This window comes from Mustelus asterias, chromosome 22 (genome assembly GCF_964213995.1).
Source record: "Mustelus asterias chromosome 22, sMusAst1.hap1.1, whole genome shotgun sequence".
NCBI classification, from domain to species: domain Eukaryota; kingdom Metazoa; phylum Chordata; class Chondrichthyes; order Carcharhiniformes; family Triakidae; genus Mustelus; species Mustelus asterias.
The window spans coordinates 54,484,345-54,499,412 of NC_135822.1; the positions used below are offsets into that span (position 1 = coordinate 54,484,345).

General features: G+C 47.6%; 1 protein-coding gene across 2 annotated transcripts in view; it reads right to left on the reverse strand.

The window, feature by feature from the left end:
• The window catches only part of add2 (adducin 2 (beta)), a 156,442-nt gene extending 154,137 nt beyond the window's left edge, over positions 1 to 2,305 (reverse strand). For both annotated transcript variants that reach the window (XM_078239251.1, XM_078239250.1), the window contains exon 1: positions 2,004 to 2,305. The gene's annotated coding sequence lies outside the window, so the exon portion shown is untranslated. The remainder of the gene's footprint in view (positions 1 to 2,003) is intronic.
• Positions 2,306 to 15,068: the final 12,763 nt, after the last annotated feature.

Consider the following 15,068-nt stretch of genomic DNA (forward strand, 5'->3'; position numbering starts at 1 on the left):
GCCCCGGTAACTCCACACACGGTCTAAGAAGGAATCCTGCCACCAGTCTAACCCAGCCAGGCCAGACCCACAGCCAAGCTGACATGACAACAAGCCACGGGGCTGGGGAGAACTGCACCCACGCAATTCCATTAAGGAATCTCATGCGAGCATGACTTAACAAACATGATGCTGTGGCTGGAACCGTCTCAGTGGCTTTTCAATAACTGAACAGGAGGCAGGGGATGCATCAGGAGAAGCAGAAAGGCCCATCTGTGGTTCCTGACAACCTTTCTCTGAAAAGGGTTCCTGTATCACCTGATACTGTGCGTCTTCCAATCTGGCTATAGGTAATCAAATCTCACAAACAACCCAAAGTAGATGGTGCTACAGAGGGTGGATTAAAGGTTCACTTTCTCCAAATTCCTGTTCGTCTCCCACCAAAACTGTATCAAATTGAAACATGCAACTAGGGCGTTTGTGTCGAGAATTAAAATATTAATATTTGCTGTAACGCTTCAATGTTGTTTCATAGGATGAGCTTGCTCTAATCCCATCCTCCCACCTCAACACAATAAACTGACTAACAGGTTGCAGCTAAATGATCTGGAAGGACGTCACGCCTTAGGGACCCCGCAGAGCTCTGTAAATAAACCTTCCAAACAAAAGAAGGGGCTTCAGGGAGAGCGGGGAGGAGAGGGTTGGGGGGAGTGGGTCACCACGCCACGGTGTGACAACAGTAACACCCCACCGCCAGCTCGCCCATTCAGCGGGAGCCGGAATCCATCTCTTCACTTTAACCGACCCACCAGAAAATAGGACAAACCTCTCCCCCCACCCCCACCAGCACACAAAGTTCGCAATCCCCACCCTGTGATAAGGATTCGGTTCCCATGGCAGCGGCTCGCTCTGTGTTGTGGGTTTTTAAAAGAAACATCAGTGGAAATTCTTTACTGGAGAGATAGATCACCAACACCCCTCCCCCCCCCCCCCCCCCCCCCGCCACACACACACACAAACACATCCTTACGAACACACACATATCCACACACACCCCCCAGACGTATGCACACACACATACAAACACACCCCCATACGAACATACACACACACTCTCACACACACACTATATATTCACTGCACTCCAGTCTGAACAGATCTGTATTTTTCACCATTGCTTGCAAAGCTTTTTCCCCTGTATGTTAGTGTTTCTGTGTGTGTGTGTGTATGTGTGTGCGTGTGTGAGAGTGTATGTGTGTGAGTGTGTGTGTGCATGTGAGAATGTGTGTGAGAGAGTGTGTGTGAGAGAGTGCGCATGTGTGTGCATGTGAGAGTGTGTATGTGTGTGAGAGTGTGTCTGAAAGTGTGTATTAATGTGTGTGTGTATTAGTGTGTTTCTGTGTGTTAGTGTGTGTGTATGTGGGTGTGTCTGTTTATGTGGGTGTGTGTGTGTTTCTGTGTATGTGGGTGCGGTTGTGTGTTTCAGTGTGTATGTGGGGGGTGTGTCTGTGGATGTGTATTTCTGTGTGTGTGGGTGAGTGTGAGTGTATGTATGTGGGTGTGTGTGAGTGTGTGTTTCTGTGTATCTGGGTGAGTGTGTTTCTGTGTATCTGGGTGTGTGTGTGTATCTGGGTGTGTGTGTGTCTGTGGGTGTATGTTTCAGTGTGCATCTGGGTGAGTGTCTGTGAGGGTGTGTGTATCTGGGTGTGTGTGTCTGTGTGAGGGTGTGTGTTTTTGTGTATCTGGGTGTGTGTTTCTGTGTATCTGGGTGAGTGTGCGTGTGTTTCTGTGTGAGGGTGTGTGTTTCTGTGTATCTGGGTGTGTGTGTCTGGGTGTGTGTGTGTCTGTGTGAGGGTGTGTGTGTCCTGGTGTGTGTGTGTCTGTGTGAGGGTCTGGGTGTGTGCCGGGGGCGGGGTGCCCACCCTCTCCCAGTGCCCCTCTCACAGGTACAGTAAGAGGCTGGGCTGGATTCCCCGCGCCGCTGCGGCTCCCACAGTTAAATATCAGCAGCAGGTCGGGCTTACCTCCTCGGAGCCGGGCTGGATGCGGTGTTTGTGCTCAGGTTTCCGCCCTGGACATCAGTGTAGCTGTGCCGCTGCAGAGATGTGAATCATTGACTCCTCTGTGTGTGTGTCTCTCCACCCCCAACACTATCTTCAGCAGCACGGAGAGGATATATCCTCCAGCATCCTCTCTCTCTCTCACACACACACAGCCCCTTGCCAGCTGCGGGCACTGCCAGTGGGATTATAGCACCATCTCTGCCGGGTTCACCTGCAGCCTCACATCCCCAGGACTCTGCAGACAAAGGCTGAGAGCTCTCCCATTCTCCGGCTGCAATGCTTCAGTATAAATCCTCCCTCCCTCTCTCTCTCCACCAGCTTCCCGGCGCCCTCTGTCGACCCTTTCCCCTGCTTTCCAAAGCACTCGGGGATGACAGCAGTTTTTCCTCTGCAGCCTGGTCCCTGTCTGTGTGTCTGCAGAGTGGACTCGTACACACCCTGCTGCAGGGAGGTTTCACCCCACTACCATCCGCAAATCCCCCTTTCCCATTACACCACAGACTTCCCAACCCCAGGTTAGGGAGAAGACAGACTGAGACAACCAGGCAGGCAGACAGTCTGACAGAGACAAGGCGACAGATGGACAGACAGAGCCAACAGGACAGACAGATAGAGACAAGCTAGCCAGACACACAGACAGGGGCGATCAGACAGAGAGAGAGAGAGAGACAACCAGACACACAGACAGATAACCAGACAGACACATAACCAGACACACAGACAGATAACCAGACACACAGACAGAAAACCAGACACACAGACAGATAATCAGACAGACAGATAACCAGACAGACAGAGATAACCAGACATAGATATCCAGACAGAGAGGGATAACCAGACAGACAAAGATATCCAGACAGACAGGGATAACCAGATAGAGATAACCAGATAGACAGAGATATCCAGACAGACAGGGATAACTAGACAGACTTGCAGACAGAGATATCCAGACAGAGAGGGATAACCAGACAGACAAAGATATCCAGACAGACAGGGATAACCAGACAGAGAGAGATAACCAGACAGACAGCAATAACCAGAGAGACAGGGATAACCAGACAGACGTACAGACAGACAGAGATATCCATACAGAGAGGGATAACCAGACAGACAGAGATAACCAGACAGACAGCGATATCCAGACAGACAGACAGATAACTAGACAGAGGGAGACAAGCAACCAGATAGAGAAATAACCAGACGGACAGACAGAGATAACCAGACAGAAATAACCAGACAGACAGAGATATCCAGACAGAGATAACCAGACAGAGATAACCAAACAGACAGAGATATCCAGAGATAACCAGACAGACAGAGATATCCAGACAGAGATAGCCAGACCGAGATAATCAGACAGACAGAGATAACCAGACAGAAAGACAAAGATAACCACAGACAGACAGAGATAACCAGACAGAGAAAGACAACCAGACAGAGATAATCAGACAGACAGAGATAACCAGACAGACAGAGATAATCAGACAGAGAAAGACAACCAGACAGAGATAATCAGACAGACAGAGATAACCAGACAGACAGAGATAATCAGACAGAGAAAGACAACCAGACAGAGATAATCAGACAGACAGAGATAACCAGACAGACAGAGATAACCAGACACACAGACAGAGATAACCAAACAGAGAAAGACAACCAGACAGACAGAGATAATCAGACAGACGGACTTACAGACACATAGACAGAACTACTCATACAGACAGATAAACAGACAGAGAGAGATATACAGATAGACAGAGATAACCAGACAGGTAGACTTACGGACAGACTTATGGACAGACTTACGGACAGATGTACGGTCAGATAGATCAACAATAGATGCTGGAGATTGAAGATTGAACCAGAAAATGCTGTCAATCCTCCACAGGGCAGAACTCACTGTGCAGAGAGAGAGAGTCAGGTTCAGATAAACCCTACTCCTTTCAGCTGGGAATGTTACAGCTGGAAAGGGGTTGAACCAGGGACCGTGGGGCACAGAGGGAAGGCCAGTGGTAGGGTGGAGGTATGGAGAGATTAGATGGTAAGGGGATGATGAAGGGAAGGGGAATGGGACAAGTACAGACACGGGTTGTGTCTGGAGGAGGTGTCAATGGAGAGAGGAAATATATCAACCAAAAATAAAATGGGGCAGATCAGCTATCATCTAAAAATCTTCAATTTGGTGTCCAGTCTGGAGGACAATAAAGTGTGTTATTTATTCTTTTACGGGATGTGGGTCTTACTGGCTGGGTCCAGCATTTATTGCCCATCCCTAGTTAACCCTTGAGAAGGTGGTGGGTGAGCTGCCATCTTGAACCCACTGCAGTCTCTGAGGTGTAGGTACACTCACAGTGCTGTTAGGGAGGGAGTTCCAGGATTTTGACCCGGCAACAGCAAAGGAACGGCCGTTATATTTCCAAGTTAGGATGGTGAGTGGCTTGGAGGGGATCTTGCAGGTGGTGGTGTTCCCCCTGTGTCTGCTGCCCTTGTCCTTCTAGATGGAAGTGGTTGTGGGTTTGGAAGGTGCTGTCTAAGGATGAGTTGCTGCAGTGCATCTTGTAGATGGTACACACTGCTGCTACTGAGCGTCGGTGGTGGAGGGAGTGAATGTTTGTGGATGGGGTGCCAATCAAGCGGGGCTGCTTTGTCCTGGATGGTGTCGAGCTTCTTGAGTGTTGTTGGAGCTGCAGCCATCCAGGCAAGTGGGGAGTATTCCATCACACTCCTGACTTGTGTCTTGTAGATGGTGGACAGGCTTTGGGGAATCAGGAGGTGAGTTACTCTCCGCAGGATTCCCAGCCTCTGACCTGCTCTGGTAGCCACAGTATTTATATGGGTGGGTCCAGCTCAGTTTCTGGTCAATGGGAACCCCCAGGATGTTGACAGTGGGGGGATTCAGTGATGGTAACACCACTGAATATCAAGGAGCAACGGTTATATTTCCTCTTGTTGGAGATGTCATTGCCTGGCACTTGTCTGGCCAGGGATTGAGATGATTGACCTCCAACCATCATAACCATGGTCCTTTGTAACAGGTAACTCTCCAACCAGCGGAGAGTTTTCCCCCTGATTCTCATTGACTCCAGTTTTGCTCAGGCTCCTTGATGCCACACTTGGTTGAATGCTGCCTTGATGTCAAGGCCTGTCACTCTCACCTCACCTCTGGAATTCAGCTCTTTCATCCATGTTTGTACCAAGGTTGTAACGAGGTCAGGAGTTGAGTTTCTTTTTCATTCATTCGTGGGACATGGGCGTCGCTGGCTGGGCCAGCATTTATTGCCCATCCCTAGTTGCCCGAGGGCAGTTGAGAGTCAACCACATTGCTGTGGCTCTGGAGTCACATGTAGGCCAGACCGGGTAAGGACGGTAGATTTCCTTCCTTGATTTGATTTGCTTTATTATTGTCACATGTATTAGCATACAGTGAAAAGTATTGATCCTTGCACGCTATACAAAGCATACTGTTCATAGAGACGGAAAGGAGAGTGTGCAGAATGTAGTGTTACAGTCATAGCTAGGATATAGAGAAAGATCAACTTAATGCAAGGTAGGTCCATTCAAAGTCTGATGACAGCAGGGAAGAATGAGTCAGTTGGTACGTGTCCTCAGACTTTTGTATCTTTTTCCTGACGGAAGAAGGTGGAAGAGAGAATGTCCGGGGTGCGTGGGGTCCTTGATTATGCTGCCTGCTTTTCTGAGGTAGCGGGAAGTGTAGACGGAGTCAATGGATGGGAGGCTGGTTTGCGTGATGGACTGGGCTATGTTCACAATACTTGGTAGTTTCTTACGGTCTTGGGCAGAGTAGGAGCCACACCAAGCTGTGATACAACTAGAAAGGATGCTTTCTATGGTGCATCTGTAAAAGTTGGTGAGAGTCATAGCAGACATGCCAAATTTCCTTAGTCTTCTAAGAAAGTAGAGGCGTTGGTGAGCTTTCTTAACTATAGCGTCGGTATGGGGGATCAGGACAGGACATTCCCTAAAGGACATTAGTTTTTCCGACAATTGACAATGGTTTCATGGTTATCGGTAGATTCTTAATTACAGATTTTTTTTATTGAATTCAAATTTCACCATCTGCCGTGGCGGGATTCGAACGCAGGTCCCCAGTGAGTCTCTGGATGACTAGTCCAGTGATAATACCACGGCGCCTCCACCTTTCCCCAGTGACTCTGGCAGAATCCAAACTGGGCATCAGTGAGCAGGTTATTGCTAAGTGAGTGCCGCTTGACAGCACTGTCGATAAATCCTTCCATCACTTTACTGATGATCGAGGAAAGGCGTTAAGGAGAGGTGATAATGGTATTATCGCTGGACTATTAATCCAGAAACTCAGCTAATGTTCTGGGGGATCCGGGTTCGAATCCCGCCACGGCAGATGGTGGAGTTTGAAATCAATAAAAAATATCTGGAATTTAGAATCTACTGATGACCATAAAACCATTGTCGATTGTCGGGAAAACCCTTCTGGTTCCCTTTAGGGAAGGAAATCTGCCGTTCTTACCCCGGTCTGGCCTACATGTGACTCCAGAGCCACAGCAATGTGGTTGACTCTCAACTGCCTTTGGGCAACTAGGGATGGGCAATAAATGCTGGCCCAGCCAGCGACGCCCATGTCCCACGAATGAATGAAAAGATGCAATCGAGTGGATTGAAGGAGCAGTAGTTGGCCGGGTTGAATTGGTCCTGCTTTTTGTGTCTAGGTAAATTTCCACGTTACTGGGTAGACCCCAGTATTGGAACAACTTGTTCTTCATCCGTTCCATTGCACACAGAAACACATGGACAAGTTTAGCCATCAGCTGAATGCAAAGTTAGAGGTGGCGGGGAACTGACACAGGGGAAAATGTAGAGGTTGGGCAAGTCAGCACTCTGAATGGGCCCAGAGAGTTGCCTTGTCAGTGGCAGTGAGGATCCCAAGTGGATTAAGAGTTAAGGGTGCACAGATACAATTCACCAATCTTATTCTATAACTGCTGGACTGCACAGTGGTTAGCACTGCTGCTTCACAGCACCAGGGACCCGGGTTCAATTCTGGCCTTGGGTCACTGTCTGTGCGGAGTCTGCACGTTCTCCCCATGTCTGCGTGGGTTTCCTCCGGGTGCTCCGGTTTCTTCCCCCAGTCCAAAGATGTGCGGGTTAGGTTGATTGGCCGTGCAAAATTGCCCCTTAGTGTCAGGGGGATTAGCAGGGTAAATATGTGGGGTTAAGGCCTGGGTGGGATTGTTGTCAGTGCAGACTTAACGGGCCGAATAGCCCCTTTCTGCACTGTAGGGATTCTATGGAAAGTTGGTATGCAGATGCAGCATGTAATAAAACAAAAAGCAAATGAAATGTGAGCATTTATTGCAACAGGACTAGAGTATAAAAGTAGAGAAGCAGGCAGCACGGTGGTTAGCGCTGCTGCCTCACAGCTCCAGGGTTCGATTCCCGGCTTAGGTCACGGTCTGTCTGGAGTTTGCATGTTCTCCCCGTGTCTGCGTGGGTTTTCTCCCACACTCCAAAGATGTACAGGTTAGGTTGATTGACGAAGCTAAATTGCCCTTTAGTGTCCCGGGATGTGTCCGTTAGAGGGATTAGCTAAGGGTAAATATGTGGGATAATGGGGATAGGACCTGGGTGAGATTGTCAGTGCACTCGATGGGCCAAATGGCCTCCTTCTGCACTGTAGGGATTCTATGAAGTGTTGCTGCGATTGTATAGGGTGTTGGTGAGACCACATCTGGAGCATTGTGTCCAGTTTTGGTCTGCTTATTTGAGGAAGAATGCGGTGGCACTGGAGGCAGTTCAGAGGAGGATCACCAGATTGATTCCGGGGATGAAAGGGTTGACGTGTGAGGAGAGATTAAACAGTTTGGGCTTGTACTCGCTGGAGTTTAGAAAGATGAGAGGGAATCTGATCGAGGTATATAAAATTCTAAAAGGGATTGATAAAGTAAACGTGGACCAAATGTTTCCCCTTGTGGGGCAATCTAGAACAAAAGGCCACAGGTAGAGGTTGAGAGGCGGTAGATTTAACACTGAGATGAGGAGGAACTACTTCTCGCAGAGGGTGGTGAATTTGTGGAACTCGCTGCCCTATCGCGCGGGGGAGTCTGAATCATTGAATGGTTTCAAGAAGGAGATGGATATATTTCTGATGAAAAAAACGGGTTAAAGGGATATGGGGAACAGGTGGGGAGGTGGATTTGAAACCAGGGAGAGATCAGCCATGATCTGATTGAATGGCGGAGCAGGCTCGAAGGGTTGAATTTGCCTACTTCTGCTCTGAGTTCCTAAGTAATTTAAATAGTTATGTGAGGAAGGGAAACCCCTGAACCATTCCAACTCTGATGGTAACAGGCTTTCGCATGTGAATTTAATGAGGTATTTACTCAATATCTATGCATTACTATTTACACGACTGCAAAAAGGACACTCGTCTGGCAGGCTAGCCTGAGGGGATTTAGTTTTTTATTGAGTTAAAAACACACCTCAGCAAAGATATAGAAATATTTAAAAAGGAACCCTGTATCCGACCTTCAGAACACACACGTGCACAGTAGGGAGTTACGTTTTTCAACAAATTAAAGTTGCGTGCAGATAAAAAGAGTAAGTTCACTATTTATGAGTACTCTGCTGGTGTCTTGTGGCCTCGAATATTCAGTTGCGTTGCAACCTATTTAAAACCACAATGCCGGAGGCAACTTCATAGAACCCCTACAGTGCAGAAGGAGGCCATTCAGCCCATCGAGTCTGCACCGACCACAATCCCACCCAGGCCCTATTCCCGTAACCCCACATATTTACCCTGCTAGTCCCCCTGACACTAGGGTCAATTTAGCATGGCCAGTTAACCTAACCCACACATCATTGGACTGTACCCGGGAGGTAACCCACCCAGGCACAGGGAGAATGTGCAAACTCCACACACTGACCCGAGGCCGGAATTGAACCCGAGTCCTCTGGGTGCTGTGAGGCAGCAGTGCTAACCACTGTGGCACCGTGCCGCCATGCTCTCTTGAGACTTTCCACCCCCGCTCGAGAGGTAGCCTTCTAGAAATACGCATGAGCGCTCCGGTATACTACCGGCAAATCCTTTGGGGCAGTTCTTGACATCAGCGGGCATGAAATTCCACGCCGGCGTCGATGGTATTCCATGTTCCCGAAAACCAGTCCAATTGCAATGCCAGCCATCAGGTGACTTGTGGCAGCCATCTTAGGTCAGTGCCTGTGTTTGCTTTTCAAACTGTGGGATATATTTTTGCTCAGCTGATAAAAATTAGAGATTACAATCTCTTAGGACAAGTCGCATCACTGTGACAATTCTACGGACACACACACGGACATGGAGAAAAAGAGACAGAGATTGAGAGAGATTGTATTAAAAATTCCCCTTACTTGGAGAGTGGAAACAGCCATCTAAACGTCTCATGCATTAACTAAACATGATTAGCTGGGATTATTGATGTGGCTAATGCATTTGGTTGAAAAAATAAAACGGAGTGAAAGATAATTTTAGAAATGTGATCAATACTTGCACCACACACACGCGCCTTTTAACGTTCCTACTGCTCAGATTCAAAAGGCGTTGTACAGTTATTGTTACACTGTGTGCTTTGCCGGTGTGTAGCCCACTTGGAAATGACAGATTTTGGACCCATAAAATCATCAGCACCATCTGAGGAGCCCCTTGTCACCTTGTTCACGTTAGGCTAACAGCTCCAACAAGAAAGCAATGCCAAATGGGCAGCAAGAACAGGTTTTTAGGTGTCCAGATCACCAACAACCTATTCTGGTCCCCCCATGCCGACACTATAGTTAAGAAAGCCCACCAACGCCTCTACTTTCTCAGAGGGCTAAGGAAATTCAGCATGTCCGCGACAACTCTCACCAGCTTCTACAGATGCATCATGGAAAGTATTCTTTCTGGTTGTATCACAGCTTGGTATGGCTCCTGTTCTGACCAAGATTGCAAGAAAGGGATGTGAACATAATCCAGTCCATCACGCAAACCAGCCTTCCATTGACTTGGAAGAGGGAACTGAATGTATTATCTCTAAATTTGCAGATGATACAAAGTTCGGTGGGAGAGTGAGCTGTGAGGAGGATGCAGAGATGCTTCAGCGTGATTTGGATAGGCTGCGTGTGTGGGCATCTGCATGGCAGATGCAGTATAATGTGGATAAATGTGAGGTTATCCACTTTGGTAGCAATAATAGGAAGACAGGTTATTATTTAAATGGATGTAAATTGAGAGAGGTGGAGACTCAGCGAGACCTTGGAGTCCTCGTGCATCAGTCGCTGAAAGTAAGCGTGCAGGTACAGCAGGCAGTAAAGAAGGCAAATGGTATGTTGGCCTTCATAGCGAGAGGATTTGAGTATAGGGATAGGGATGTTTTCCTGCAATTGTATAGGGCGTTGGTGAGGCCACACCTGGAATATTGTGTGTAGTTTTGGTGTCCTTATCTGAGGAAGGATGTCCTTGCTATAGAGGGAGTACAGCGAAGGTTTACCAGGCTGATTCCTGGGATGGAATCATATGTGGAGAGACTAAGTCGGTTATTATATTCATTGGAGTTTAGAAGAGTGAGAGGGGATCTCATAGAAACTTATAAAATTCTAACAGGATTAGACAGGGTAGATTCAGAAAGAATGTTCCCGATGGTGGGGGGAGTCCAGAACTAGGGGGTCAGAGTTTGAGGATAAGGGGTAAACCTTTTAGAACTGAGGTGAGGAGAAATTTCTTGTTAAATTCTCTCTGTGTACCCGAACAGGCGCCGGAGTGTGGCGACTAGGGGATTTTCACAGGAACTTCATTGCAGTGTTAATGTAAGCCTACTTGTGACACTGATAAAATAAAACTTTAAATAAAACTAGGGGTCATGGTTTGAGGATAAGGGGTAAACCTTTTAGAACTGAGGTGAGGAGAAATTTCTTCACCCAGAGGGTGGTAAATGTGTGGAATTCACTCCCACAGAAAGTAGTCGTGGCCAAAACGTTGTGTGATTTCAAGAAGGAATTAGATAAAGCTCTTGGGGCTAAAGGGGTCGAGGGATATGGAGGGGAAGGGGGAGGATCAGGATATTGAATTTGATGATCAGCCACGAATGGCAGAACAGGCTTGAAGGGCCGAATGGCCTCCTCCTGCTTCTAGTTTCTACGTTTTAAATGATTAACCATTGCAAAATTCAAGAGCCAAAGCCTCATTTTAATATCTTTTACACAGGACATCTGAAATTTACAATTTAGTCTTCTGAATGAACTGGAAGCCATTTTATATATTAGATAGATTGTGGAGACTTCGCTCAGTCGCACGGGCACTGGGATGAAAGCATCTGCAACAAAATGCACATTAGACATGAGTTAGATGTATAGATTACTTCCCGATGCAGCTTGCCCCAGTGTGATTGCCAAGGGAAGGTTAGCTCATGTGGCCCTGGGCTACCCTACCGTCATCTGAGATGTTCTCACTAATCGACTACGCTAGGTCAGAGCGTGAGATGGATCAATTGGATTCATTGCTTTTAATAAGCTTCCTCCTGAACGTATCAAATGGATTTTAACCCTGAAAAAAGTGTGATGCGACGCATTCTGGAGGGGGACTAATGAGGCAAGACAATACACAATGAACGGCAGGACACCAGGAAAAGCAGAGGACCAGAGGGACCTGGGGTTACATGTCCATAGATTCCTGAAGGCAGCAGGACAGGTAGATAAGGTGGTTAAGAAGGCATACGGGGATACATGCCTCTATTAGCCGAGGCATAGAATTTAAGAGCAGGGAGGTTATCATGAGGGTCGTGAACGAAGCCCAGTCCATCACTCAAACCAGCCTCCCATCTATAAACTCTGTCTACACTTCCCCGCTGCCTCGGAAAAGCAGCCAGCATAATCAAGGACCCCACGCACCCTGCACATACTCTCTTCCACCGGGAAAATGATACAAAAGTCTGAGATCACGTACTAGTCGACTCAAGAACAGCTTCTTCCCTGCTGCCATTAGACTTTTGAATGGGCCTACCTTGCACTGAGTTGATCTTTCTCTACACCCTAGCTATGACTGTAACACTACATTCTGCACGCTCTCCTTTCCTTCTCTATGAACAATATGCTTTGTCTGTATAGCGCGCAAGAAACAATACTTTTCACTGTATACCAACACGTGACAATAATAAATCAAATCAAATCAGCTGTATGGTGACACAGTGGTTAGCGCTGCTGCCTCACAGCGCCAGAGACCCGGGTTCGGTTCCTGCTTGTGGTCACTGTCTGTGCGGAGTCTGCACGTTCTCCCCATGTCTGCGTGGGTTTCCTCCGGGTGCTCCGGTTTCCTCCCACAGTCCGAAAGATGTGCTGGTTGGGTGCTAAATTCTCCCTCGGTGTACCTGAACAGGCGATGGAGTGTGGCAACTAGGGGATTTTCACAGTAACGTCATTGCAGTGTTAATGAAAGCCTACTTGTGACTAATAAATAAAATTAAACTTTAAAATTAGATTCACAAAAAGCATTTGACAAGGTAATGCGTAAGAGGCTGGTGCATAAAGTAAAATCCCATGGCGTTGGAGTAAGTGTGTTAGCATGGATTGAAAACTGGCTGTCACATGGAAAACAAAGATTCGGAATAAATGCGTCCTTTTCAGAGTGGAAAGATGTAACTAGTGGATTACCGCAGGGATCAGTTCTTTGTCTGCAATTGCTCACGATTTACATTCACGACCTGGAGGAAGGAACGGAATGTAAGGTTTCCAAATTTGCAGACGGGGGTAGGTGGTGATGAGGATATTATGATTCTGCAAAGGGACATCGATAGATTGGGTCACTGGGCAAAAACCTGGTAAATGGAGTTTAATGTGGGCGAGTGTGAGGTCATGCATTCTGGTTGGAGGAAGCAAAGGGCAGGTTATTATCTAAATGGAGAGAGACTGCAGGTGAGTGAAGTACAGAGGGATCTGGGTGTTCGAGTGCATGATTCACAAAAAGTGAGCAGGCAGGTCCAACAAGTGGGTAAGGAGGCAAACAGCATCTTGGTCTTTATTGCGAAATGATTGGAGTTTAAAAATAGGGAGGTTTTGTTGCAATTGTGCAGGGTGTTGACAAGGACTCACCTGGAACACTGTGTAGTTTTGGTCCCCTTACCTAAGAAAGGATACAGTGACATTGGAGGCAGTCCAAAGATGATTCACCAGGCTAATTCTTGGAATGAGGGGGTTTTCCTATCAAGAAAGGCTAAATAGTCTGGACCTGTATTCCTTGGAGTTTAGAAGAGTGAGGGGTGACCTTATTCAAACATGTAAGATCCTGAGGGGGCTTGACAGGGTGGATGGTGAGATGTTTTCACGAGTGGGAGAGTCTCGAACAAGGGGACCATAGCTACAAGCTAACTGGACTCACCACATAAACACAGTGGCTACCAGAGCAGGTCAGAGGCTGGGAATCCTGCGGAGAGTAACTCACCTCCTGACTCCCCCGAAGCCTGTCCACCATCTACAAGGCACAAGTCAGGAGTGTGATGGAATACTCCCCACTTGCCTGAATGGGTGCAGCTCCAACAACACTCAAGAAGCTCGACACCATCCAGGACAAAGCAGCCCCGCTTGATTGGCACCCCATCCACAAACAAACATTCACTCCCTCCACCACTGACGCTCAGTAGCAGCAGTGTGTACTATCTACAAAGGCAGCAGATACATGGGGAACACCACCACCTGCTAGTTTCCCTCCAAGCCACTCACCATCCTGACTTGGAAATATATCGGCCGTTCCTTCACAGTCGCTGGGTCAAAATCCTGGAATTCCCTCCCTAACGGCATTGTGGGTCAACCCACAGCACGGGTACTGTAGCGATTCAAGATGGCAGCTCACCACCACCTTCTCAAGGGGCAACTAGGGATGGGCAATAAATGCTGGGCCAGCCAGCGACGCTCATGTCCCACGAATGAAGAAAAAAAAAATAAAGGGCCAGTCATTTAAAACTGAGGTGCGTAGAAATTTATTTTCACAGAAGGTGGTGAATCTCTGGAATTCTCTGTCCCAAAGGATAGTGGAGGTTGGATCATTAGAAGTTTTCAAACTGGAGGTGGATAAATATTTGCTAGATGGAGGAATAGAGGGTTTTGGGCAAATGGCACAGAAAGGGAGTCGAGGCCGGCATAGATCAACCATTGAATGGTGGGACAGGCTTGAAGGGCCGAATGGCCTATCTTGCTTCTATTTCTTGTATCGCTGGTTGGGCCAGAACTTATTGTCCATCCCTAATAGGCCTTGAACTGAGTGGCTCGCTCGGCCATTTCAATGGCCATTTAAGAGTCAACCACATTGCTGTGGATCACATGTAGGCCAGACCGGGTAAAAATGGCAGATTTCCCATTAGTAAACCACATGGGTTTTTCCGACAATGTTTTCACGGTCATCATTAGATTTTTAATTCCACATTTTTTATTGGGTTCAAATTTCACTATCTGCTGTGGCGGGATTTGAACCCGGGTCCCCAAAACATTACCCCGAGTACCTTGTCCACTGATAATATGACACTGCCTCCCTATCCTTCCTGAGGCAATTCGGTGCTGTGGGATCACAAAAACCTTACCCAATTCAGCAAGACTATATTTTTATACCATAACCCCCTTGCAGTAACAACAAATACTCTATGTTTCTTCCAATCGCTTGATGTACCTGTGTAAAGTTACGACAATTCATGTACAAGGATCCCCAGGTTGCTCCTGGATGCCAGTGTTGCCCTCACAGCTCACCTAGCTTTGTATTGCAGTTCCTTTGTATCCCCCTCACAGCTTACCTTCCTCAGCTAGCTTTGTATCACACACAAACGTATCAAGTCATAGAATCAGACAGTGCAGAAGGAGGCTATTCAGCCCATCTAGTCTGCACTGACCACAATCCCACCCAGGCCCTAACCCCATCACCCGATGCACTGACCCTAGCTAGTCCCCCTGACACTAAGGGGCAATTTAGCATGGCCAATCCACCTAACATCTTTGGACTGTGGGAGGAAACCAGAGCATGCGGAGGAAACCCACACAGATATG